General features: G+C 32.0%; 2 long non-coding RNA genes across 2 annotated transcripts; one reads left to right on the top strand and one right to left on the bottom strand.

Annotated features, from left to right (window-relative positions):
• The first annotated feature begins 76 nt into the window (after window positions 1-76).
• LOC132735981 (uncharacterized) lies at window positions 77-3621 on the top strand. Its single transcript, XR_009626524.1, has 3 exons — window positions 77-469; window positions 1606-1758; window positions 2036-3621. It is a non-coding gene; the product is annotated as an uncharacterized LOC132735981 (long non-coding RNA).
• A 6378-nt stretch (window positions 3622-9999) lies between these two features.
• LOC132735980 (uncharacterized) lies at window positions 10000-10801 on the bottom strand. Its single transcript, XR_009626523.1, has 2 exons — window positions 10210-10801; window positions 10000-10040 (listed from the first exon to the last, which is right to left on the bottom strand). It is a non-coding gene; the product is annotated as an uncharacterized LOC132735980 (long non-coding RNA).
• Window positions 10802-10895: the final 94 nt, after the last annotated feature.

A 10895-nucleotide genomic window follows, 5' to 3' on the forward strand; every position in this document is an offset into this window, starting at 1 on the left:
TTTTCCGAATGGGGCCTAATTAATATTCGGAAACTAAATCCCGCCCACCAAATACAATAATATCGAACTGTATATGTGTAGTGGAATGCAAAAATGGGGCTTCTTGACGTTGACGTCGTTATCGAGAAAATGCGAGATCTTTGACGCCATTTTTTCCTCATTATCTTTCCTTTCATCTGGCAGTAAAACAGCGCTTAATTATATAATAAATGACTTGTCAGCACATTGGGTCCTGATTCATACAGAGTAATAAACGGCAAAAATAATTTGCTACCGTTCATCCTATGACAGCAAGTAAAATTATCACGGGAAAAGATTTTTACGAGGACAACTGATTACGTCATCTGACATTGATTGTTGATAAAATATTGGTGAATAGATTTGATGTTTTTCGGTGTTTTAAAGAATATTTTACACTGGCAACGTCTGCTTTGACAAAACTTATATATAACTGGATTATTCTGGTTAGGTGAGTATTTATTTTTTCTAGTATTTTTGCTTAAATATGTATTTTATCGGAAAATAATTATACCCGGAAGTAGAAACAATTGCAGTTCCTGGACAACGGTTTGTTGATAGCAACATGGAAAATGGCAGCCAAGTAATTATTTACTCAAAGCAATTAAAACCAAAATTTATGTAATTAATCTCTTAGTTAAAACAATCATCAAAGTGAGGAAATTCAAGATTTTCAAGAATTTTAATCTTTACTTTCTTCCATGCATACTGTACTGTATGAGAATAAAAATTTGAGCTGTTGAAAACTTGTATCCCAAGGCAAAAGTGAAAATATATCTCTGGCTCCATTGTTTGAGCTGTTTAAATATTTCAGATCTTTAAAATTAAAAATATGGAGACGTTGCAGTTTCCATAATTTCTCATAACCAGACTCAATAAATGGAGGGTATTGAATGAGTGCATAGACATATATTTTTTCATTGACACAACTAGACTATAGTGTAACGCTTACACTTAGCATGTATTTACACTATGTTTCTGTAAGGCATATGATGTCACATATCAAAATGTTTGTTCACACTTAGAAGCACATCAACCTAAGCCTGAACTTGTTTGAAATGATTAAACTAATATTTTAATTAAAAAAAGTCACAGCCCTATGACAAGCTTTCTAGAAAGGATACTTATTAAAGGAATCATATCTGCAGGTGCCTTATTTTCTACATCATACTGCTTTAAAATCGTTTTCGATCACTCTAAGCAGGTATACATTGTATACATTTAAGAAACAGCTTTAAGATACAAGGGAATCCGGGAACCAGTCCCTAGCTCTTTTTGAATAGACCCCTTGGTTCTTTTACATGCCCAGTGTATAGCACTGATACATGCGAGGATTACCTGGATTTCTTACCAGTACACCTCTAGGTAGGTGGGAAACACTGAAAGTGTCTCTGAAAAATCCCAAGGGTGTAACCCAGGATCGAACCCGGGACCTCAGGAGTGATAGTCAGTGGTTTAACCAACTGAGCTATCGCGCCACCTATTAGCAAAACATGAGGACCTCAGGAAAATCTGACTGTTCTATAAATTGTAAAAACTGTATATCAATAAAACATAATTTATAAATTTAACTACTGTACATTTCAGGCACTTCACCATGCACTCTTGATGTAAAGTACTCCAACCTTTGGGATTATGCCCAACAAGTGCACTTTTCCCATCATTCTCAACCGGTTGGTCCAATATGTTTTAGGACACCAAGAATGTTCCATGTGTTTGGTGTTTAGGTAGAGGGATCAGGTTAGTTTGCCCATAACATTTTTTGACATATGTTTTCATGTGCATTTTGTAAAAACATGTTAAAAAATATTATCAAGGTAGATTTCTATATATTTTTTTCTTGTCAGATGTGTTCCTTTGCCATGAATTTTATTATTATTCTCCTATGCTATTATAGTATTTTCAGTTGCAAAAGGAATATTCAGTTAAATATAATCTTAATTTTAAGTATTTTTTACTTAAGTACTATTTATATCCTATGCAAACTTTTTAAATTTCCAATTTATATGTATTTTAGGACTTCATGGAAGTGTCAGTCTCAACATGCTTGGTACTTTTATATCTGGAAAGTGAAAAACAATGCAACAGGTTGCCTAAGTGTACTGTCCTGAAGTCATCAAGATATGGGCACAATATCCTACAGCTTAAAGATGATCCAGAAAATCCCTATGAAGTCATTTCTTAAGTTAAGCCCTCAAACTGTTATCCAAATACCACCATTTTTGTGCAAGTGCAATGGAGCCAAGTGTTATAACATGTAAAGAATATATTAACTCTGTGGAGGTAAAAATGTTTTTACTGAAACAATTGCCTCCCAGAGGTCTTTTACCTGAAGTACAGTAATGATGCAGCAAGACATTAGTATCTATTTGAACAAATTGGGCAGTTCTTCAAATCTGACATAGCTAAAATACTGTGTGGCCAAAAACCAGTTATCCCGATAACAGAAATAAAGTTGGATATTGACAATTATGTGAAAAAGGTGGAAAGAGAAAGAGCAGTCTTTTACTCTTGAGTATAATTGGAGTTCCTATAACATAGTGGTCATGTATGGACTGTCATTATTTTCTTCATTTCAAATATAGCTTATGATACAAGTAGATGCTTCATAAGATAAGACTGCAAGTGTGTTGCATAACTGTTGCTCTTAGGACTAATGCTATATTAACAAGTGTGTGGATCATTGATGCATAGATATTATTTAATGGCTGCCTATATTATTTTTGGATGTCAGTTTACCAGTTACTAATTTCCATCATTAAATTAAGTTTAGTGTAATACAACATTTGTCATTTTACTCTAAGTTATAGAATTCTATTGAACCTATGCATGTTATGAATTGATCAACTGTCAACTGATCTTAAGCTTTAATCTAGATTGAAAATGACTGTATGAAAATGTAAAGTAACATTAAGCTTCAGTACTTGTTGTCAAATTTTAAACATTTTATAGTTGTAGAATATGAAATCTATATGATCTATAACAATGATAGGTCAGTTGAATATTTATGTTGATATTAGTGTAGAATCACATTGTAAATTATCACCAATCCTTAAAATTGTTAAAAGAAGCAGCAAAATCAAAGAATATTCAATGGTAGCTAGGCAACCAATATTCCCTTCAGTTGGGAAGGATTTTAAACAGGTGCATCAGAATGAAAATACTTTATATGTTTGATCACATTGAAAATAATTGAAAAATAATCATCACTAAGTTATAAAATATTAAAATATAGAACCTTAAATGTACCTGAAAATAAATGTTGTGAACATGATATTAGAAGTATCATTTTTAATTTATATTATTAAGGAATGGTGAGGCAGGCTGTTCTCTGAATACCTTATTAAGTTCAGTTACACATTATTTGTGGTATTGTTTTCATATTTTTATAATAGCACAAATTGCTATTTTTAACTAAGTTGTAATCTCCTGTATGCCTGTAAAAATTTGGAAATTTAGAAATTTATAAAAAAAATAATTATTATTCATTGGTTGCTAAGCAACCTAATTATATGCAGAGACAGTTTTAAGTAATGAACATTTTTTGTAGGAATTATCTTTATGTCATTTTAATTAAATATAATGCTAGTTAATTCAAAGTCCTTACTTTCAAAGTTTGTTGTGAAACAGTGTAGTTAACACCAGATGTTACTGAACATACTTTTATGAAATTATGTATATCATCTATATAAATTCAAAACCTATAGTAAAGTGAGTTTAAGGATACTTTGATCCAAGAACTATTATTAAAATTTTATTTGCAGTTTTAATAGTTGTAATTTGTTTTTTGTAATCATGCTGCTTTGTTCATGGTATTTTGAGATCTTTTTTAATCAAACTTAAAATTTGTAAAATTTAAAAGGAAATTATGGAAGATTTTGTGGTTGCTTGGCAACACTAATTAATTTTTACTTATTGCTTAGGTATTATGTAAATCAGTTATACAGCAGATAGATATATTTATGTAATATGGAAAGTAACAGTGATTTGATCAAATGCTTATTGGTTATTGTAAAACATACAGAGCAATATACATGGCAAAAATACTGAGTTCTGCTAAAATTTGCATGACTTACTAACACTAGTCAAGTGTACAGAACATGGATTGTATGTTATATCTTCAATGGAAAATTATTGAAAAGTAATTAATAGGCATTGTTTATAATTTTATTGAAAATTTATTTATTTCTGCTGCTTTGTTAGCTGTATTTTACCAAGAAATTTGTATATTTACAAAATAAATTACAAAAATTTAGGATATTCCATGGTTGCTAGGTAACAGAATATAGTTTCCTTCATGTTGTATTTGTGTAATGATGCCCTTTATTTAGTGTTACTACCTTTGATGATGTTATACTTGAGTCATCTTTCATTTACTGTTGTATTAAACTGTTGTCTGCTGTCAGAGTAAATATCTGAATAAAGTTAATAAATGAATGATAAATGGACACTGTGTTTAGTTCTTTTGAAGTTGTATTATGATATCTCTCAACAGTAATATGTCCTGTTAACACTGTAGAAATGCAATAGAACCATTTGCAAATGTGAAAGAAGAATATATTTTGAATTGATACTTGCAAGTGTTATAAAATAAACCTAGCACCTAACTTGTTACACGAAAAAGGCCAGAAAGAACCCAGGAATAGGTCCGTTGCTAGGCAACATAATGTAAATGATACTTTAATTATGGTGGCTGTATTCCAAAAAAATTCTACAACATTTTTTAACTTTAATAACATAAAACAATTTTTTCACAAAATTCATTTTAGCTTCAAAAATTGTTTTCCTCATGCACCTTTAAACATCACAAAGATCAAAGATTTTTATGTGTATTTTTAATTACTTACTGGACACCATACTCACAAAATTATGTATATCTTTGTAAATAAGAAAGACACGACCTTCAAATTTTCAGGAATTACTTCTGACATTTCATAGATTTAGAAAATTAAAAAAAGTGAAAATCAAAAATTTGGTCAAGAAACCCCATTTTTGCATTCCATGACACATATATCGTTGTCGTCACAAACAAGATCGTTTTGAACAATTTTGAAACAATATAGATTATATAAGGGGTGTGAAATCTCTTGTCTAATGTGGAAATGGGAAAGATACTGATCTAATTAATACTACAAAGAACTATTATTTATAAAATCTTATGTTTAAAAGAACACAGTTTGAAACTTTAGTTTAATCTTCACTTTGCAGACAGAATTGCAGGCAAGTTACATAAAGAACAAAATATAAAATAATTGGTGAAAATTTTAAATCAGAATATATAATATAGATTGCATTTTCCAGACAAGTTAAGCAAAGAACAAAAGATAAAGTGATAGAAGAGATGAAGTATATCAGCACTGCACAGAATGAATGAATGAATGAATGAATGACAGGCGCGTAGCTGCCTATACGCAAGTACGCAGCTGAATCCACATTATTTTGACAAAAAAAAATTTTTTAGTAAAAAAAATGTGGTTTGAAATTCAGCTGCGTTCGCCAGATCTGATAATTACCACACTGAATACTTTATAAATCATATAGCCTAAATCGTACACCATACCGTAGTATTTTTTTGAAAAGTTGTCGGCCTTTGCAGCTCATCAAAGTCGGAAGTTTGCACGCGCCGTATTTTCGAAATGTAAACAAATGTTTACATCGAGTTCTTAAAGAAGTCATCAGCAGAATCAGCGATAGAAAAGAGGTAATTATAACTAAAATGTTACTATGTATGCCTAGTGTTTATTTGTTTCGGTCTGTTTGTTGAGTAATGACATGTTTGACCATGTCTGTGAACCGATTCTAGCGAGACTGACAACATTTTGAACTAACCAACCTGAATCAGTGAATTCATGATGCAAATGTGAAAAATTCTGGTGCATTTGTCGTATTAACCTGCATTTTTGAAATAGTTCCTTCTTGGTAGATTAGTTATATTGATACATGGAATTTTTATGAAAAAAACATTTCTGGTAAACACAACGCTCGTCATTTTTTTCATCTACGGAAGCGCATAAAGGTCAAAAGTATTCCGATTTCATACATGTACGGAGCCACAATTTATTCTTCCAGGTTCTAATTACGCAAAAAATATGGCACAGAAGAGAATTGACAGCTTCTTCAGCGTAGGTCCAAAAACTGGGCTGTCTGAAAAAGGCACCGATGCAACCGAGCCTAGTACATGTATGTTTACTTTAACATGCTTTTAACATAAAAAGCTACAAACAATAGTCAGTACATATTAAGTTATACATGTATAGTTAATGATGACAACAATTGAAACTTTTAATTTTGTTTAAACTTTTCAAGATTCAAGGACAGTATGATTTCAAACTTTTACATTACATTCATTGCAATCCATGCTTTAAATATTCGAAATCAAATTGATTCTATAGTCATTGAAGGCTACGAACAAGACTCTGTATCCAGACATCTTCACCTGTCTAGTTGTACTAATTACGATGCCAGTGTCTACCGCTACCGCCGAGAGGCAGTTTAGTATCATGAGACGCCTGAAAAACTACATGAGATCAACGATGCTCACAGAACGGATGTCTGGACTAGCCCTGTTGCACGCCTACAGACACATGGAAATAGATATTGATATTATCATTAACGAGTTTGCGGCCAGCAAAGGCCTCAAGTTAGACTTGCTGTGAAATGTAGACTAGTTGAAATAAACGAAAGTAAAGCTATTCATCTCCATTTTTATGCTAAAATAAATGGATTTTCGTTGGTCAAGAAAGCTCTCCGGAGGCCCCAAAACGCACCAAATTGCACCATTTATTTCAAAATTTTCAGACAGACAGACAGACAGACAGACAGACAGATAGATAGATAAACAAACAAACAAATAAATAAAAGAAGTCTATCGTTTCTGCATTTCTGTGGAAGACAGATTTGCAAACAAGTTCAATAAATAGTATAAAATAAGGAAAATCCTTATTTTGCAGACATATTTTCTTATTTTCACAAATCATTTGATATTTTGTTTCTTATGCAGTTTTTCTGAAAAAAATTAATTTTGTTCTTTTTATATGTTAAGAAAATGTCAGAAGCCATTTTTCTCTTAGCAGGGGAAAATGGCACGGGTCGATTAATTTGTTACGTTAAATGTTGATTTCGCTGTGCTTAGACGCGGGAAAATTAATTCTCTTGTGTGCCACTTTCCGACGTCAACTCACTCTGGCTTCCTGTACCAATGTCACAGGGTAGAATAATGTCTACAACTCCTGGCGAAGGTTCGTCAATTCAATGGGAAAAGCCTAAAAGCATATAGCAATTGAGCTATGCAAATAAGAATTATTTCAAGTATAAATGAATGAAATGAAAAGAGACCTACCAAAGCGTCTAAATTAAAGATGAAAATATCTTAATAATAAGATATTTCCTATCAATAATAAACGAATAGAATTTATATATTAATAGAATACTCGTGAGAGAATAACAAGAGCTGTCCGTAAGACAGCGCGCTCGACTTTTTTATTGCTTGCCAATAAAAAAAGTTTTTGCAGTAAAAGGCAATACAAGAATCTCTGTATTTTTAAAGTGAACAATGGCCATGAGCATTAAGATATTTAGTGAAGAATTATTTTACTGAATTGTGCCAATCAAATAGGCGAGATAAAATGTGAAATATGCATATACTACTGATTTTAATTTCAAGTACAAAAAGAGAAAAATAACTAGTTGTTTGATACCCTTGAATATTACAGCAATGTTTATATGACATAATTTATGGTAAAGTGAACAAGTGGATAGGAATGAATTTTTTTAGATTTTTTAAGTTTTTTAGTGCTTGCCTATAATACAAAACATTGACAGTTAAGGGCCATAATTCAAATAAAATCTTTGACAGAATTACCTTCTCCTGGACATGTTTGGGAATCATGATTGTAAACAAGTATTCCAACTTTCAAATTAATATCTCAAACAGTTCAGTCAAAAAGTGGACTGGTACTAAAAACTTAACCAAGATTCTAAGTCGATAAAAGGCCTTAATTTTTAAAACAAATCCTTGACAGAGTTACCTTCTCTTGCGTACAGATGGGGGTAATGATGTGAAATAGCATTAAAAGTTTCAAAGCAATATCTCAAAGGGTTAAGGCAATAAGTGGATTTTACCCATATTCAATGTATTTTCTAAGTCAAAAAGGGGCATAATTCTGTCAAAAACCTTGACAGAGTTATGTCCTCTTGTCTGTTGATGAAGGTCGTGATGGTAAACAAGTATGGTCAGTTTCAAAGCAATACCTCCAATGGTTTTGAAATAAAGTGAGGTGGTACAAAAAACTTAACCAAGCTCAATACACTTTCTAAGTCAAAAAAGGGCCATAATTCTGTCAAAAACCTTGACAGAGTTATGTACTCTTGTCTGTAGATGGAGGTTATGATGGTGAACAAGTATGGTAAGTTTCAAAGCCATACTTGTAATACTTCTGAAATAAAGTGGGGTGGTACGAAAAACTTAACCAAGGTGTGACGCCAACGCCGACGCCGACGCCAACGCCGACGCCGACGCCGGGGCGAGTAGGATAGCTCCCCTTTTCATAGAAAAGTCGAGCTAAAAACGAAGTAAGTTGGAAAAGGATAGTTCGCGGGAATTTGGAAGAAATCAAATGTTAAAAACCAATGTAAAACTTTCTCTCATTTCGTACAACACAATTAGACATACAAAAACTGTTCATACGATACTAACATAGTTGAATAGAATCAGACGTATGATCTATCCGTGAGTTTCCGCTAATAAGCGTACGGTACGGAACCATCCGATACAATACAATAACAGACGATAACAGACGCTACGGAAACAAACGATAATCGACGCATGCGCGGACATTAAGCTTAATTTTCCCGCGTCTAATTGACAAACAGTGCACGGCGAAATGAACACTAAACGTAACAAATTAAAATTTACCAGTGACAGTCAGTATCTTTTCCATTCACACCTTATAACAAGAGATTTAACAACCCCTATTCTATATTTAATCTATAATTGTCTTCCTTTTTTTTTTTGTTTAACTGTCTACAATAAGTACGGTACTGTATGTCTGCAAAGATCACTTCAAGGTAAAGGTTTTTCTATTGAAACACTGATGATGGCCTGCTAACACATCTCACTCCCAAATATTTGATTTAATGCTTTGTTTGAATCTATGCTAGAGTCAATGACTTTAATTACATTATTTAAAGTCCGTGGCTAGAACATATAAATATATGGCATTTCCTGGTACAAAATGCTTCTCTCTTCCCCTCGAATCGTGCACGTCGCAGAGAATGCACAGCTAGGGTATCGAATAAGATTTGAAGAACTTGATAAGGCGTAAAAGAAAACCGAAACTTGTATCACCACTTTGTGCTTCAAAAGGGCATGTCTGGTGACTGTTGAGGGTCCGTATTAGACGGCAAAAGCTGCATTCAGTGCCTGAAAGGGCTAATGGAACCTCATTATAGACTTCCTCATCATCATGGTACAAAACGCGGTTCGTCAAAATATCGAATATGATACCATCTTCTGCAAAATTAGTAACAAAATTATAAAATTATAATCGTGAGTTGAATAAACATAATGAAGGATTAATTATGACTTTGAAACTTTAAGACTGGTGATAAGAAGAAAAACTAAAACACTGTAAAAAATAATTTATCATTTTGAAAGTCATTTGACGCACAGACACTTGGGGCGTGGAGCTCAAAACGCCTTAAAAATCCAAATAAAATGTATATTTGTCAATCCAAGCACATTTTTCTTTTATAATAATAACAATTTTACATTTTATTTGTATTTTAAAGGCGTTTTGAGCTCCACACACCAAGTGTCTGTGTTTTAAATGGTATCAAATACCTCTTGATATATAATGAAAGATGTGCCAAGACATTTACATGACCCTATAACCCGGGATGACATAAAGGTGAGTGTGACTTTTCTTATGGACCTTGTATATGTAGAGTATGGTTTGGATTGAATATACGACCAACTCTGACTGGGTGTTCAATATTTATTTTGATGATGTGTAAATGAAAACCTATAAAATGAATAAACAATTATAAATACATGAAATACAAAACACAAATTAAAATACAAATTCAATATCAATATCATTTCAACATTTCATATTTCAAATAATTCCAACTATTTAATTCATACATTTCATTACATTTATTTTAAGTAATTTAAAGTAAAACATATCTTACCAGGTGCAACTGGCTGACCTCTATTATATAAAATTATAAATATCAAATCCGTTCTATAAAGAACAAACGTAAAGTTAATTTATATAAAGACAATATTTATTAATGTTCTATGAAGAACTACTGCAGTTAACTCTACAATACAAAGTTTGAAAATGATTTCTTAGAAAAGGAATGTAAATTGCCCGTGCATAAAATGATATGAAATCACTCTCATCCAATCACATTCTTACTTAACAAATATACAAGATATTTATTGGACATCACTTAACAACACAGGACATAACAAGAACATAACAAGAGACAGTTCACTGAGCAAAGTAACTCACAACAAGAACAAGAGACGTACATTACCCATAATTCTTATAATGATGAATGAAAATGATGCCATGTAATTATGCCTGAATGAATGAAAATGTACAGTTAGTTATACACTACAGTGATTACAACTGTGTTTGTAAATATAGGATGAGTAAATAGATAGGCAGTAAATTGACCTTATCTACATATATAGTTACCTATTATGATCTCAAATAAGTTTATGAACTGACAGGCAAATATCACAGGTGCTCGTCCAGTCTTGGTGCCCATATAAAAAAAATCAAAACAACAAAAATTTCTAGATCTATTTTGGGTTGAGTGTAAGAAAAAAAAATTGAAAAAAAAATTTGTTTTCCTATATACAATTA

The sequence above is a fragment of the Ruditapes philippinarum genome, unplaced genomic scaffold (genome assembly GCF_026571515.1).
Source record: "Ruditapes philippinarum isolate M1 unplaced genomic scaffold, ASM2657151v2 ctg1381_1_1_1_1, whole genome shotgun sequence".
In the NCBI taxonomy this organism is placed as follows: domain Eukaryota; kingdom Metazoa; phylum Mollusca; class Bivalvia; order Venerida; family Veneridae; genus Ruditapes; species Ruditapes philippinarum.